This window comes from Podarcis erhardii (assembly GCF_964252035.2).
Source record: "Podarcis erhardii genome assembly, chromosome: 8".
Classification (NCBI taxonomy): domain Eukaryota; kingdom Metazoa; phylum Chordata; class Lepidosauria; order Squamata; family Lacertidae; genus Podarcis; species Podarcis erhardii.
The window spans coordinates 4,824,077-4,841,688 of NC_138499.1; the positions used below are offsets into that span (position 1 = coordinate 4,824,077).

The following is a 17,612-nucleotide window of genomic DNA, read 5'->3' on the forward strand; positions in this document are numbered from 1 at the left end:
CATGTGTGCTGGAAATTTCACTCCCCCCATTTTCTCTGGGGGAAGAGACATTTCTCTACAAATTTGTGTCATCTGTCATAAGGGTGGCGTATGTAGATCAAACCTATCCATTCTTAAGGAAATCAGCCCTGAGTGCTCACTGGAAGGACAGATCCTGAAGCTGAGGCTCCAAGACTTTGGCCACCTCATAAGAAGAGAAGACTCCCTGGAAAAGACCCTGATGTTGGGGAAAATGGAGGGCACAAGGAGAAGGGGACAACAGAGGATGAGATGGTTGGACAGTGTTCTCAAAGCTACCAGCATGAGTTTGACCAAACTGCGGGAGGCAGTGGAAGACAGGAGGGCCTGGCGTGCTCTGGTCCAGGGGGTCCCAAAGAGTCGGACACAACTAAACGACTAAACAACAGCAATGTTACAAAGACTCGAGGGAAGTTTTCACCAACTGGGTGCTCCTCCAAATGGTTTATGCTACAAGACCCAACAGCCCCAGACATGCTGGCTGGGGTTGATGGGAGTTGTAGTCCAAAACTTCTGGAGGTCTCCAGGTTGGTGAAAACTGTGCTGGGGTAAAGCCCTGCCAGGCAACGTTGCAGGATAGATATCCACAAACACACCTGTCTGCCAGCAGGTGTCTCAAGTCCATCACTCCACAAGCCCGGGAGACTTAGCATATAGATGAACATGTTAACCCAACAAGACCCCCACCATAGACCCAGCCAACTGAAATGCCCTTGTTCACAGCATCAGCAGCCAATCATGGGGCCTTGTCCAATCAGGGATCAGGACTGTGTCACATGCCCACATGCCTCTGTATATAAAAATGTTAGGTTGTCGCCAGCTCCTATTGCTACAATGTCAGAGTTTTCTACTTAATTGGTAAGCTATTTTCAAGCGAAACAAAGCCCAGTCTTAAAGCCAGAGGGTGGGGGAGAAAGTTCAGCAGATCTCCTAGAGAGCTGTGAAGAACACTAGTTAATCTTGCAAAGGCTCGCGCTGAAGCAAATTCCAGTATAGTTAGGGGTTCTGGGATGAATGCCAGTGACTTTTCCTGATGTTCACGGAGACTGGCTGGTTCATGCTTAATTTTGAGGTATTTTGTACATGTTGTTTTTGTTAAAAGTACACTTGCATTGTTGTGAGCCACCTTGGGATCAGTGTTTGAGGGTGGAAGAGATTTTAAAAAAAACCAAAAAAACAACAACCGGGAAGGCCAGATCCTGTCCTGGCATCCCAGGAAATGCATAGGCTGTGCTAGATACAATGGGACTGCAGAACCAAAATGTCCCATGGAACATTAGAGATTGCAGTGGAGTGCATGGAGTTCCCTGAAGTGGTACCCATGGGAAAGAACTCCCACCATCCCCAGGACAGCTGCAGATTTCTGCAAGATCCATGAAGATCTCAATGGAGCTCTCCTTCACAGAGCCTCTTCCTATGTGAGCTTTCCCTCTGAATACCACTTAAGGTCTTTCCTCAAATCTTGACATGTTGCAAGCCACCTTGAGCATGATTTTAGGTATGGAAAGGTGGAATACAAATAAAATAGTGATGAGAATTGTGGTGACGAGAATCAAGAGAGCTTATGGACACCAGAGATGGGAGTTACATGAAGGCAAGGTTATGAAACAAGGTCTCTCCTGGAGAACTGGTCCTTGAGGAGAAGGAAGATTTCTTGGCAAGGAAATATTGGGAAGGGTCATCACTCAAATGTCTGCATCGCAGCTTCATTGCATGCAGAAGGTCCCAGGTTCAATCCCTAGCATCTCCTGGTAGGAGAGCCTCACCATCTGTGGAGACAACACTGAGCTAGACGGACCAATGGTCTGACTCAATATAAGGTGGCTTCCTATAAGAGATAGAGGAGATGTTCCAGCAAGATACAGCAAATGCAGAGATCTGAGTGGGATGATAAATGAATCTGTGCTGAGAAGAGGTTAGGAGAGCATCAAGAAAGTCTCTACTGAATTGATTCACACATGCGCAAACACTCCTATATCTAAACATTTAGTGACTCAAGAATGGAGCAGAGGAAGCCAGTCTAGACTTTCTGGAGGAGAAAGTCTACAGTGCTCTATAAATTGACCCACCCTGCAACTGCTTCATCTCCTAGTAGCACCTTTTCTTCTGCATTATTCATCTCCGGGCACTTCCAGACTGTCACTATTTTTTGTGTAGGATTCAGTCATGTGCATGCCGAGGCCCCGATACTACCCCATTTCCTAGGTTAAATAACCAGACAAATGTAAAATTGAGATAAGTAGTATTACACCCATTTTATAGATGGGGAAGACAGAGGCTGGGAGCAGGGAAGGAGTTGGACTAGATAACTCTTGGGTCCCTTTCAACTCTACAGTTCTATGATTCTATGAGTCTCACTGAAAAGGTGGCAACTCTCTTTAGTTTTCTCTGCAGCCCCATGCATCCTGCTCAAGAGATGCCCCATTGAAAAGTAAGCACTGGGCTTTACAACGTTCCTTAAACAAATGCAGAGGCATGATCTAAAGCAGGCTTCCTCAGCCTGGCCCTCCAGATGTTTTGAGACTACAATTTCCATCATCCCTGACCACTAGTCCTGCTAGCTAGGGATCATGGGAGTTGTAGGTCAAAAACACCTGGAGGACCGAGGTTGAGGAAGCCTGATCTAAATATAAAAATAGCTGCAAGCGGCCAGTGGCGAAAGAGGAGAGGGACTTCTGTACATTTAATAAAGTGTTGGAAATGGGATTCAGCTTGCATGATGAGCCATACTTGATGGAATCCCCTGCCCTACACAATAACTAAAGGGGCAGAAGTCCTCTCCTCTTTTGAATCTGATCCATCTGACATGAGCTGCCATGCCTTTTATCGGCTTTTGTTTGACCCTAACATTTTAGTTTGAGGCTTTTGTGTGTATAAGGAGGGTGTAGACATCTAGGTCAAAAAGTCAGAGCTGTTTTAGACTGGGAAGGGATTTTGACTTGCTAGCACCACTGCCTTCCTTGTGTCTCAAGCCCTCCTCCTGCGAGAGGGGAGAGAAACCAAAGTGGGTGAAAAACAGCTCTTTATATTCCTTCCACATCCCGGGAAACAAAAGGGGCTGGGAGGAGAACATTTCCCCCTGCTCGGTAAACACTACTTTGTTCCACCAAATCAACAGCCTGCCTCATCCATCTACTACAGTGGGTTTTCTGCAGGGTAATTAATTTGTCATTAGAATGGATCTACAGTCAGGTGAGTGTGCTCAAATCTCACCAAAGCACTGGTGCAACAGCCTTGCTCAACCTCCAGATGTTTTGGACTACAGTGGTACCTCGGGTTACAGACGCTTCAGGTTACAGATGTTTCAGGTTACAGACTCCGCTAACCCAGAAATAGTGCCTCGGGTTAAGAACATTGCTTCAGGATGAGAACAGAAACCACACAGTGGTGGCATGGTGGCAGAAGGAGGCCACATTAGCTAAAGTGGTACCTCAGGTTAAGAACAGTTTCAGGTTAAGAACAAACCTCCAGAACGAATTAAGTTCTTAACCTGAGGTACCACTGTATAGCTGCCATCAGCTCTGGCTAAAACGACCATTCTGATGCTGGGACTGGAGAAAGCCCAGCTGATTTGTATTCCAAAACATCAGGAGGACACCAGGTTGAGAAAGACTGTGCTAGACCATTGCTAGCTTAGCATCGCTATTGCTGGGGGGCACGTAACCGAGGTCACATCACATATACATGTAAAGCCCTCTTATACCATGGTTTGCCTCTAACTCCCATCAGCCCCAGCCAGCTCGGCCAATGGTCAGGGATGATGGGAGCTGTTGGTCAAGAACATCTGGATTATAACCCTGGTCTCCCAGGTCATAGTCCAAACCTCTAACCACTACACCCCACTGACACTCATGAGGGAGGGGAAACTTTCATAAAAGAAATTGGACTGTCCCTAGAAAATAGGGACAATTTGGTTATATGCAGCAGCCATTTTCCCAGTGGTGATGTATGGAAGTGAAAGCTGGACCATAAAGAAGGCTGATCGCCGAAGAATTGATGCTTTTGAATTATGGTGCTGGAGGAGACTCTTGAGAGTCCCATGGACTGCAAGAAGATCAAACCTATCCATTCTGAAGGAAATCAGCCCTGAGCGCTCACTGGAAGGACAGATCCTGAAGCTGAGGCTCCAAGACTTTGGCCACCTCATGAGAAGAGAAGACTCCCTGGAAAAGACCCTGATGTTGGGAAAGATGGAGGGCACAAGGAGAAGGGGACGACAGAAGACGAGATGGTTGGATAGTGTTCTCGAAACTACCAGCATGAGTTTGACCAAACTGTGGGAGGCAGTGGAAGACAGAAGTGCCTGGCATGCTCTGGTCCAGGGGGTCACGAAGAGTCGGACACGACTAAACGACTAAACAACAACAACAAAAGTAGCCATTATTGATGGATGAATGCCTCATAATAACTAGAAATTTTGCCTGATACACCTTTAGGCTGCAATACTATACCCAGTTACCCAGAGTAAGACCCATTGAGTTCAATGAGTCTTACTCCTGAGTAGACACATAAAGGATTGAGCAGTTAAACTTCCCACAGCCAGCTTGTCAAGGATCCAGTCCTCTTAGTTCTGATTAAACAGACTTTGGATTGTCACATGATTAGACACAAACGCTGAATGCATTTCTGAGAAATGGCCTTTGAATTATAATGGGCAAGTTGCAGTTTCTGAAAGGGGCGTTAAAAAATGTTTAGACTGAACCACACTTCATGCATTTTTATGGAAAAAATAAGTTAGGCAAGTTAAAGATAAATAAATAGTTGGCATTACTAATGCGGCTGTTATTTCTGTGTGGCATAATCAATTCATTTTCTGCTTATTCCGACCCATAAAAAGAGACTTGGTGGACCAGACCAAAAGTTGTCTATCAATTCTGGTAATCAGTTCCCAGTAGGGACCAGTTAGATGCTCCTGGGAAGTTCGTGAGCAAAGCATGAACCTTGGCAACTTGTTTCTCACCAGCACCAGTTATTCAAAGGATCGTCATAAAAGCTTATAGCTCCATACCCTACAAACACGTCTGTTCCTTTTTTAAAGGATTAGGCCTGTCTTAGGGCCCAGCTGCACTATACATTTATAGCAGCATCATACCACTTTCAATAGCCAAGGCTTTCTCCCAAAGAATCCTGGAAAATGACGTTTAAGAGGGCTGAAGATTGTTAGGAGACCCCTGTTCCCTTCACAGAGCTACAGTTCCAAGAAAGGTGGATTGAAAACTGCAACTTGGTGAAGGGACTAAGGCAGGCATAGGCAAACTCGGCCGTCCAGATGTTTTGGGACTAGAACTCCCATCATCCCTAGCTAACAGGGCCAGTGGTCAGGGATGATGGGAGCTGTAGTCCCAAAACATTTGGACGGCTGAGTTTGCCTATGCCTGGGTTAAGGATCCTTTGGGGGAAGACATGTCTGTCTAAGGGGTACGATACTGCTTAATAAGTGTAGTGCAGGTGGGACCTGAGTTTCTTCAAGACCCTACTTAAAGAGAACTCTTCAGATAAGGTCACAGACATGTCCTCAGCTGCCACAGAGGAAAGGAGGACTTAGGTCTGGCAGGCTTACATTGTAGGAAGGTGGATTTTGGCTGAACGTTAGGAGAAACCTCTTGATCAGCCTTCCCCTGCTTAGCTGAAGCTGGTAGGAGCTGTGTTCCAAAACCCCTGGTGGACACCAGGTTGAGGAATGTTGCTCTCAGTGGTAAGATGGTGGGCCAATTACCTGGATGGTTGGTGGGATTTCCCTCCTGGGGAATCTGCAAGCAGAGGCTAGCAGCCATCTGAAGGCGATGTTCCAGTTCTGGGTTTCTTAGATTGAGTAGGGTTTGGGCTAGATGGATCAAAAGGCCATCGTTCTGGTCGCTACAAAAATATCATATATACCCCTCACGTGCCATAACAGCTTCCAAATATAAAAATGACTATGAAGTATCCACATATAATTAAAATAAGCGGTTAGAAAATTCCATCAAAACATTGAAAACATCCATAATTAAAATGTGCATTAAAATCAAAACAATTAAAAGAGCTATTAAAGCAATTAGATCAGGAAGCTTGCATTCAGGGAAATGTCTGCCTAAACAGGTGTGTTTTCAGGAGCCAGCAGAATGCCAGTACTGATGGCACCTCTCATTTTTCACCAGGGAGGGCATTCCATGACACGGGAACTACCAGTGAAAAAGCCTGCCTCCATGTTACCATTTTTATGCTTCTAGAAAAACCCACATTTTCCTTGAAGCCCTGGGCATAATCCCTTAGCCCCAATATTCCACTGTAAGTAGCACTGAATACGCACACTGAAATAAACACAAACTCTCCCTCTTTGCCCAGACCTTCGGCTTCCTCCATTTCCTCTGTCAAATGTTTGATGCTAATCCTCTTGGGACAGGGATGGATCCGCCTTCTTTTATGTTGCAAGACCATTTGCACATATCAATGGTGCTATATAAAACCTCAGTTGTGAACATTATCTCAGGAATCTGTACAACAATAACCAGGGCATGTGGACTAGGAAATATTGGCTTTTCTAAAAGCTACTTAAACTGTGTGTTTTTTTTTAATATTCTATTTTAAAGAAATTAAATAGTGTCTTAAGGGACGTGGGTGGCACTGTGGGTTAAACCACAGAGCCTAGGACTTGCCGATCAGAAGGTTGGCGGTTTGAATCCCCACGACAGGGTGAGCTCCCATTGCTCGGTCCCTGCTTCTGCCAACCTAGCAGTTTGAAAAGCACGTCAAAAGTGCAAGTAGATCAATAGGTACCGCTCTGGCAGGAAGGTAAACGGCGTTTCCATGCACTGCTCTGATTCACCAGAAGCGGCTTAGTCATGCTGGCCACATGACCCGGAAACTGTACTCCGGCTCCCACGGCCAATAAAGCGAGATGAGCGCTGGAACCCCCAGAGTTGTCCGTGACTGAACTTAATGGTCAGGGGTCCGTTTACCTTTACCTAAATACTGTCTTGGTCTCCATCAGGAACCAGCAGAGCCCACAACAGGCTTACCCAACCTGGTACCCTCCAGGATTTCGGGGACTACACCCCTGGTCTTTGACCATGTTGGCTGGGAATGATGAAAGTTTTAGTCTAACAAAGTATGGAAGTAGCTACAGGTAGGTAGCCATGTTGGTCTGCCGTAGTCGAAACAAAATAAAAAAAAATCCTTCCAGTAGCACCCCCTAAGGTGACAGAAGGATTTTTTCTATTTTGTTTTAAAGTATGGAAGGTTGCTCTAGAAGTAGATTGCTCTTGATCACTCATCATTGGAGTTAAATTTGCACACTCTCCTCCCCTCTTCCCCCTATTTATGAACTACCGTATTTTTCGCTCTATAAGACACACCAGACCACAAGATGCACCTAGTTTTTGGAGGAGGAAAACAAGAAACAAAAAATATTCTGAATCCCAGAAGCCAGAACAGCAAGAGGGATCGCTGCACAGTGAAAGCAGCAATCCCTCTTGCTGTTCTGGCTTCTGGGATAGCTGTGCAGCCTCCATTTGCTCCATAAGACGCACACACATTTCCCCTTACTTTTTAGGAGGGAAAAAGTGAGTCTTATAGAGCAAAAATTACAGTAATTTGGGGGCAAGAATTAGAACATAAGGAGAGCTGACTGGATCAGCCCAGTGGCCTATCTAGTCCAGCATCCTGTTCTCACTGTGACCAACCAGATGCCCCAATGGAAAATATGCAAGCAGGATTCGAACACAAGAGCACGCTCCCTTCTTGTGGTTTTCAGAACTATTGCCGCCTCCAACAATAGCATTCGTACTGACCAGTAGCCATTGGTAGCCCTCTCCTCCACAAATCTGCCCAATCCTATTTTAAAGCCATCTAGGTCGGTGGCCATAGCTGCCTCTTGTGGGAGGGAGTTCCATAGTTGAACTATGTGCCTCACAAAGAAGGAATTCATTTTACCTGTCTTGAATCTTCCAGCATTCAGTTTCATTGAATGCCCATGAGTTCTAATGTTAGGAGAGGAGGGCGAAAACCTTTCTCTATCGACTTTCACTTGGTGTCCGGCTGTTTACCAGAAGGTTGGTGGTTTGAGTCCATCCAGGGATGGCTGTGGACAGGATTCCTGCATTGCAGAGGGGTTGGACTGGGTGACCCCGAGATCCCCCCCCCAACTCATTCTCTGGTTCTATATTTTTATGAGCTTCTATCATGTCACCGCTTACATTTCCTCTAAACTGAAAAGTCCCAAACGCGGCAACCTTCCTGAAGAGAGTTGTTCCATCTCTTTGATAATTTTAGTAACCCTTTTTCTGAAATACCAGTCAACTGTTTGGCAATGTTTCTCAATGGCAAATATTAGCAGCGCTTCCGTCTCTCTTATGATTGAAGAATAAATCAGGAGGGGAGAGTGCTAGAAAAATGCACGGCGTGGGCAATCGCAAGAAGGGGAAATGACATAAATTGTGCTGCCATGACCACCCCCCAAAAAAACAGCAACTGGAGAGGTTTTTCTTAAAGCCAAGTCAAAAAGCAAACAAAACACTAATCTGAACTACTTCGGTACAACACAGTGAGATGGGGGCGAGAAGAGTCAGAGTCTTTAATCTTTAACAAACTGATGCTCGCTCAGCATCAGGCAACGCCAGAGGAAAATAGAAATGGCTTGTTAAATAGCAACATGGGAGGGAAAAGCTTGAGATGGTGGGGTAAATACAGAAATATCTGCATAGCAAAGAAAGTTGCTCTGTAAGGTCAGAGCCAGCTAAGGAGAAGCACAGATTAATTGCTACTGGGTCTCAGTCGTGGTGTGGTAGTTTTCCCCCCAGTGTTTGCAACACATTCACTAAGAAATGATGGAAGTGCTCCTGAGCATGCACAGAGTGCAGGTTGGTGGGTAACTGCAGAAAGTCCTCACATACAAGGGGCTGGAGGGAAGGGCTGTAGCTCAGTGGCAAATCACTTGCTTTGCATGTACAAAATCCCAGGTTCATTTCCCAGTGGAAAAGGCAGGGCTGCAAAAGGCTCCTGTGTCTGAAATCTTGGGATCCAAGAAGGCAATACTAAGCTCGGTTGAACCAATGGTTTGACTCAGTGTAAGGCTGCCTCTGAGGTTCCTAACCTCTCACAAAGCCTTTCCAGGCAGAGTCAGACCCATCACTTCCCTCCCTAAAATATTAAGTTCTCTCTCTGTGTGTCTCTCTCCTGAATTCATTCCTGAAATTAATTCAGATCCTAGGATCTCGGTTTATCTATGTAAAGCTGAATACAAAGACCTCTGTTTCCCAGTTTGGAGATACGACTTCAATGGAAGTGCAGAGGCAGGAAGATGTCACTTAAATTTCAACATTGCAGCTTCCCGGGTTTGCAGAGATGGAAATATTATGGTGTGGTTGATTTCAAGGGAGGTCGCCCCCTCCTCCTCAGTTTCTGTCTTCCTTTGCCCCATTCGAAATGTTCAGCTCTCCCTTTCCTTTTACAATCAATTTTTTAACTGTACAAAACGGCACCAAATCACTAGTAGCATAGTCAACTTTAAAAGTATCCAAAATAAGACCCTGATAATCTATATTTGGGGGAAGAGCGCCATCTCTCTGTCACTTGGCGAAATCCAAAACCAATTGACTTCAGTTCAGGAGAGCTAACCATTTCTACCAGTAACCGCATCTCTCTCTCTCTCTCTCTCTCTCTCTCTCTCTCTCTCTCTCTCTCACACACACACACACACACACACACACACACACATTTAGCAAAATCAGAACAGAATATAAAATCCACTAATCCTACAAGTGCGCATCAGCATTTTCTACTAAAAAGTGCTGTGTGCTTATCTCTGTGTGTGCATCCCTTTTAGTTTTATTTCAGAATCATTTCATTTTCAAAGGCAGAGCAGATATACTGAGAAAAAAGGGGGGTGTCTAACCATTCATTTTATGCTATTTTTCAAAAGGCGGCTGGGCAAATGGCAAAGGGAAACTTTAAGGCAAAGGTGTTTTCAGGGAGAGAAATAGAGAGATTGAGGTCTGCTTGGGGAGATGGAGAAATCCTGTGCATGGCAGACATAGATGGAATAGGCGAGATCAAGACTTACAGCCCTAAACATCATTACCAGGGGAAGCTTTAAGTCGTATTAGGTTAAGTGGGATGTACTTCTGAGTATAAACATGCAAAGGTGTAAGAGAGAGATTGTTATGGATCGATTCTGAAGCGGATAGATGTGGGAATCAGTGAGTAGAGAGAAGACATCTATGGATGAGCCAAGATATAGATGGGTCTTACAGTCATTCTGTCTATCCCCAGAAGTGCATGAGCGAAATTCTTGAGAGCAGCTTTACAGAACCCAGGAATGCTTTTTTATTTTCTTGCACAAATGGAAAACACTGTCTGACAAAACTGCTCCTCTCAAATTAGAGAGACAAAATAGTCTGGAGCTCTCAGAATCAGCCCAGCTTTGACAGTGTCAGAATCTTACTCTGTTATTGAACGACTAGAGGGAGCATCATTCAGGGAAGTCCATATTTTATGCCTCAAGCTCTCAGGAGGACTGTCTATTTATATTCCACCTTTGATACTTGAGCATAAAGAGAGCTGTGTCTTGGTTACGGTTGGGGTTTTCCACCCCACCTGTTTCACCTCCCATGTTTCGTTCCACATATCACTTCATCCATCAACCAGTTAATTCAGATCCATCTGAATTAATCATATCAATTCCCTCTGGAGCCGTTTGCCTGGCTTAAAAGCACGCCGTGGATCCTGTTATTGGTTCAAGCTTTCAGTCTGAGTGGTAAGGCAGCCTGCTGGGCCCTGAATGTAGCAGTAGTGGGGGAAAGTCAGGAACAACTCCAATTCATTTTCCTAAACCTTGATCCTTAGGGTCATGGGTCAAGGGAGACTTGCTTTCTCATTCCAGACCTGGACCCTTTCCAGAATCTGATGTTCTTCAGCTACAGAACAACCATTCCACCTAATACCTAGCCTCAAATTCAGCATGCATGGAATTCGCAGGAGAAAATCCATTGACCTGGGAAGGGATCCAACCTTTTGAGCGAAGAGCTGTTTTAGTGCAAAAATGCATGTGGGCTATACACACTTTGATGTCATACATTTCTCTCCCCACTGTTTAATATCGTTACATGAAGGAAACTGTTAAATCTGAATTCACTTGGCCCAGGCTAGTTGGGTTTCTATGAAACACTGCTTTCTTACACAGAGATGTAAATATTATTCCAATTTCTGCTTATCCGTAGATGAGCACCAATGCTGCATTTATTTCCCCTTGCCTCAATTTGGTTTGGTCAAATACCTGACCAGGCACATCAAAAACAAACAAACAAAATGTATCATTTATCAATTTCATGTATGCCCTACCTTTTTATCCAAGAAGCTCAATGTGGTGTACATAATTCTCCCCACTAATTTAATCCTTTCAATAACCCTGCAAGGTGACACCCAGTGAACTTCATGGCCCAGTGGGGATTAGAACTCTGATCTCACAGGTCCCAGCCCATTACTCTAACCATTGCACCCCACTGCCTCACCCCACACTTTCCCAAAGTACCCTTTTTCCAACAGAGGCTTCTCTCGAAAGAGGCTGCATTTCGAAAAAGTATGGGCAGACTTTTGAAAGTTGATACAAATCCTTTACCTTATAATGTGATCTCATATTTCTCTCTCGGCCCACTCTACCCAATGACGCCAATTTCCAATGTAAGGAGAGAGTGCCAAGTCCCTGGGTGCCAACTCCCTGGGGCCCTGGGTGCCTGAGCACCCACAAATTCCCCGTGACCCTTTGTGAGTGGCCCGGCACCCACAAATTTCAGTGCCAGGGCTATGCACGCTGCATGGCACCCACAGTCCCGGGGCCAAGATGGCACTCCTGGCGGGGAGAGAGGTGGCTTCCACGAGGGAAGAAGTTTCAAAAAGCTCATCGTGACTCCGAGATACATACAGATGCAGGAAAATGCAGAGCGATGGGGTGGAGAGGCAGTCAGAAACGCAACAGCTACATATACGAGGAGAGGGAACAGAGACTCTCCAAAAAGCACATCCACGCGCGCCCATACCGTTGGCGCAAGGGACATCCGTGGGTCAACCCAACACCCCCACCTTAGGGATAGATCCAGGGCAATTCTGCTTGGCACAAAGCGGGGATGGACGCCTCGGTTTTCCCGGTACTGTTTCCGTAGAAAACAGGAAAAGGTGCGGGGGCTAGCCAGGCTAAGGACCTTTTGTATAGTCCACCTTTGCTGCAGATCTAAACGGCTGGGGGGACGGGGGCACTCAGCTGTGGCTGCACAGATTCAACACCACCCCATCCTACAAACCTCCACCCGAGGCTCTCCGAGACCAGATGGTCCCCCGTGCGTTCCCTTGCTGAAAACTGCTCGGGGTGCGGGTCATGGAGAGGGCAAGATCCCACGTCCTTAATCATTTCGGGGAGTGGGCTTTATTAGCCGGCTGTCAAAACCCTGAAGCCGAAGCAAGCGGAGGATTCACGTCCCGTTGACACTTCGGTAAGGACCCCTTCAACTCAGTCCGCCGCGGCTCCCAGCGCTCCTCCGGCTTACGCGATTTATGGATCGCGGCAGGCGGCTCTTTCCCTCCCCGCCTTCGCCTAACGCAACGAGCAGCACCACTGCTCCTGTTTCCTGAACTCCACACACCCTCACTTCCTCACCATTATAGTCATGCGGACTAGAACCCTGTGTTTTGAAAGGTGTTTTGGTTTTTTAAGATCCCGTTCCTTTCTCTGCCCCCCCCCCCCTTCCTTCCAGGCTGAAACGCAATATATCAACAGGTGTTTTTTTAAGGGAAGAGAAAGGGGGAAGGAAATCTTGCTTTCGGATTCATGGAAAGGGATTTTGATTCTCTCTCTGTCCCCCGTCGCCCGCTCCCTCTGCCGTCAACCTTGCTTCTCGATTGGCAAGGAAAGAGCCCGAAAATGTACCCGATGGAGGCGGGGAAGCTGCAGCCTCCGTCTAAAGTGTCTCTCCTTTAAGCAAGACTTAGCCGTATCCATGGAACTGCCTCATCGCGACGCAGGGAGGTGCGTGGATATTTTCTAATCCGAGTCCTGAAGGATCGTTGGGCTCCGTTTGTTGTAATAATAATAATAATAATAATAATAATAATAATAATAATAATAATAATAATAATAATAATACTTTGACCTTGCTGTGATATTCAAATGTGGCCTCTCGGGGCACACCAATCCATCAGACTGGATTTTGGTTAGATCGGGCCAATAACAACAGTGGAATAAGGTACCGGGTGGGGGGCGTCAAACCCTCCCCGCTTATTTTCACTCCAGCAAATAAATAAACCCCACCGCCAACACCTTATTTGGGATTAAGTTCAAGAATCCTCGGCGCTGCCTATAGAGACTGTGCGCCTCTTGGTTCCCCCTCGATCCTGATCAGGTGTTTGGGGAAGAACTGGACGTTGCAGGAATGGGACCGAGGGAGACTGTCTCCCACCCCCTCACAAAAAAAGGAGAAAGCGCCTGGCAGTGCAGCAGACACAGGAATGAGTACAAGGGGACCCCCTCCTCCTCCTTTTCCTTACCACCACCCCGATTCTCCTTGCTCCTTCGCTTTCCCCCCTCTGCAGAGAAGGGAGCTTGTTTCTTCCCCTGGGGGGAAAGGGGTGTCCGTCCTCCCCCCAAAAGCGTGGCACCACCCTGTGCTCCCCGTGGAGGCATCTCTTTCGCGCGCCTCGTGTTTTTACGCAGAATGGCTCCCCTACCCTCCAAGGAGTCCATAAGTTACGGCTTCCAGGCTGTGCCTCTGGCGGTCAATAGGACAACTCGCGAGTAAGAATCGTGGAGCCCGCCAAGATAGGGAGGAGGTATCTCTCTGGTGGCTTGTCCTGGCTTATCGTCGTCCCCTCCCCCCTTAAAATGTGGTCTCTCGGAAGTATAGGGGGGACTGGGGAAAAAAAGAGGGTGTGGGGAGGAACTTTATGGGTGCGATGCATTTGGGAGATCTGCCCTCCCCCGCCCTAAATCTCTCCCAGTAAATGCCCACAATGATTCAAATAGGCGGCGGGGCGGTGGTGGTGGTTGGGACGGCTTCAAACAGCGACCCCCCCCCCCCGCCAGCTTTCCAAGCGGGTGCGAGGGAGAAGTCGACTCCCGCAGGGCGATCCCCGTTCACGTCTACTCGCGAGTAAGCCCCCGCTTAGCTTCTCGAAAGGGACTTTGTTCAATGTGCCTGCGAGATTGCAGCCTCCTAAAGGCGACGTTAAGGGAGACCTTTCCCATAAGACACCCTTCCCCATTACAGACTTGTAGGTTTTCCAGCTTCTCAGACTAAACAAGGTGTTGTTGTGGTGTGGTGTGGTCTGGTGTTGTGTGTGTGTGTATCTGTGGATTTTGGCGAGGTCCAATAACCTCTCACTGCCGGTCTTTCTCCCGTTCGGTTTAGCTCCAGATCTCCCCATCTATGCAGTTCCAGGCAAGCTGGGCTTTGCGGTGGCAACCGAACCTCTTTCAGCCCCCAAAACTGATCCATTTCACATTCCCTGGCTCTCTCCCTCCCTCTCGTTCCTACAACCTCAGGCAAATATGTCCAGATTTTTTTTTTCTTATTCCTTCCCCCCCAAAAAACAGAAACAAAAACTGTAGTACAGTACTCGTTGCCTTCCAAGCCCTTAACAGCAAAAAGGCTAAAGTTCGGATCAGAAGGGTCCAGTATTTGAGAGGCGATGGTGTAGGAACTGAGTGGTTTGACTCAAAAAGACAATAATTCAGTATTTAGGTTCGGCTCCAGATACTAGAAGAAGACCCCCCCCCAAAAAAAAAGTTGCATCCGCTCAGGAAGAATAAATCAACCCCTCTCCAAATACACACAAACCAACTCACACATACATACATACATACATATATATTATGTATATAAACCGAAAACTTACCTTTCTAGACCATCCACGAAATTATACCGTTTCCCCCAGCCGGATCAAATTCCAAATGGGAAGCATCCACATATCCAGTAGTAAGAAAATGGCCATTGGCTAATGAGTCAAAAAAGGATTTCGGGGAGAGGGGGGTGTCGTTTTGCTTCCCCCCCCCTTCCAACCCACTCTTAAACACACACACACACACACCAAACTTTGCTCCAAATTTAAAGTGCACACAGACACACACACACTCTCTCTCTCACACCCCCTTTGGTATTGGGGTACAAAAAAAGAAAATAACTGGAAATGAAATATGATCGCTAATAATGACCGGCGACGGCGGTGATAAAGGGCGCAGGAATCCTGAGCGATGGGAGAATCTCAATGCCCACTTTGGAGACGGAAGATTAGACCCAAGGCGGGATTAGATCCACCAGGAGAGAAGGAAGTCTTCTTGGAACAGCTGAAAGCTTTTGGGGTGCTGCTTTCCTCCCCCCAAAGTCTTCTTTCCCGGGGAGGCCAAAATCCATCCGGTGCCTCAGAAATCCTCTTTTTAATTCCTTCCAGGATCTCTTGCGCTTCCTGGTCTCCGTCTCCTGGTTCTTTCGGTTGTAACTAGACTCGGTCTATGTAGCCAGAGGCTGCATTAAGGATTACATCAGGCTTTTATAAGCTTTCCAGCTCGCACATTAGACAGAGTGAGAGGGAGAGAGGGAAAAGGAGGGAGGGGGAGAGGGAGGGAGGGAGGCAGGGGTGGAGAGAGAGGGGGCTGATAAAAAGGGCTCGCTCTCCCTTGCTATACTGTACACTATAACACACATCTAGCTTTGTAAAAATAATAATAATAAAAAAACAGGCAGCTCCGCGAGGAAAGCCTAGAATAAGCGCCACATCATTCCATGTGCCCAGATGAGAGGGATCCAGCAAGCAAACGGAGAAAGCTGGCTAGATCAATGGGTCTCCCACGCTGGGATAACTTTCTCCCGTGGAGAGAGGCTGGGAAGAGGCAAGGAGAGACTGAGAAGCGCTCGGGCTGTTTATGACACATAAATCAACCCGAGCCTCTGGTAATCACGGTGCGCTTAGCCTGGCCAGGTAATACTAATAATAATCCCCGGGAAGATGACTGGCGGGGAAGGAAGCGCGCGCGGCGGCGATGGAGAGGGAGTTCTCTGCAGCCGGAGGCAAGAGATGAGGCGGGGGGGGGGGGAGGTGGCGGTTTGGAGAAGGGAGCAGAGCTGGATTGGGGGCGGATCGAGGGAGCGGCGCAGTGCCGGAGAGGGCTTTGAATGGATGGAGGCAGGTATGTGGGGGCGCCCGGGTCTCGACACTCTCTCGCCTGCCCGGTAACGTTGGGAAAGGATCGGAGAGGGGAGATTTTACACGGGGGAGGAGAGGGTTTAAAGTGGGAAGAGCGGAGGCCCTATTCCCTCCTCCTCCGCGAAGGAGAGAGAGAGAGAGGAGGAGGAGGAGGAGGAGGAGGAGGAGAGCGCGCGCTGCGCAATGAACGTGGGCACGGAGCTGGAGAGGTGATGGATTGCGCCGGCCGTGCTTTTGGAGAGGTTGACCAGGACGCTAGGGAAGCCTTGGCTGCGGTTTCCCCATCTCTCTCTCTCTCTCTCTCTCTCTCTCTCTCTCTCTCTCTCTCTCTCTCTCTCCTCCTTCTCTTTCGAAACACACACACACACACACACACACACACACACTCCTCGTTTTCTCTCCCTCCCTCCGGGGAAGAGCAGGGAATGTCAGCGCTGCCTGACACTGAGTCACAGAACAGGCGGAGGGGATGGAGAGACGCTCGTGGATGGAGGGTGGAGGCAACCCCCCCAACGCATGCGCGCGCGCGCACACGCGCACACACACAAGGCAATCTAGGCAGCTCCTATCTGGGCCGAGGTAAGCCCCTCTCCCCGAGGCTTCTCACCCCCCCCCAACCCGTTGATGGTTATTGCACGATCCAGACCATTTCTCTGTCTCTCCCTCCTGGGTACGTCTCCAACCGCATCCCCTCGCGATTTGGTGCAAGGCATGGTGGAGAAGGCTCGGCGAATCCGGCCAGAGGGATCCACAGCCCAGTTCAGCCGGAGGCGCGAGTGGGTTACTGCCGAGCGCTCCTACAGGCTTGTGGGTCGCTGTTGCCCTTGCAGCCTGGTTCCACGCGCGTTTACGCAGACGTAACTCCCGCTTTATCCAACGGAATTTATTCCTAAACGTGTGTAGGACTGCAGTCTTGGATTAGGGCTAACATCTATTTTAGTTTAATAGCGCCATGAACTGGTGTGTGTGTGTGTGTGTGGCGTGGGGGGGGGAGGGAGGGGTGGATTTACAACCCATTTACTCCTGATATGAGTTACTTCGCGTCTGGATCCTCTCCATGTTTGCTCAGAAGTAAATCCGACTGATTCCAGTGTGTTACCTCTAGTCACTTTGGCAACACAAGGGCTGTGTGTGCGCTTTCTGTTTTTGATTGGGGGGAGGGCGTTAACCAGTTCCGAGGCGGTGGAGAGAAATTATCTTTTAGAAAAGAAAGCAACCTGCTGGCATTAGGTCCTGGAGGTCCTCATCTACAGGATGAAGAAGGAAACAAGTGTGAAAGAAAAAAACAGCACCAGAGACTGTAAGACAACAAAGGAGGGAGAGAAATGAGGCTGGAAGAGCCATGACTAGATAAAATTTGCAGGCATACTTTTCCTTCCAGGGTGGATAAACCTAATAAATTTCACAGAAATGAGCCCAGGGGCTCTTGT

At 47.7% G+C, this 17,612-nt stretch overlaps 1 protein-coding gene across 4 annotated transcripts in view; it reads right to left on the minus strand.

Annotated features, from left to right (window-relative positions):
• Nucleotides 1-15,445, minus strand: part of ADGRB1 (adhesion G protein-coupled receptor B1) — a 381,906-nt gene extending 366,461 nt beyond the window's left edge. For all 4 annotated transcript variants that reach the window (XM_081873967.1, XM_081873965.1, XM_081873966.1 and 1 more), the window contains exon 1: nt 14,878-15,445. The gene's annotated coding sequence lies outside the window, so the exon portion shown is untranslated. The remainder of the gene's footprint in view (nt 1-14,877) is intronic.
• Between the last annotated feature and the right edge of the window lie 2,167 nt (nt 15,446-17,612).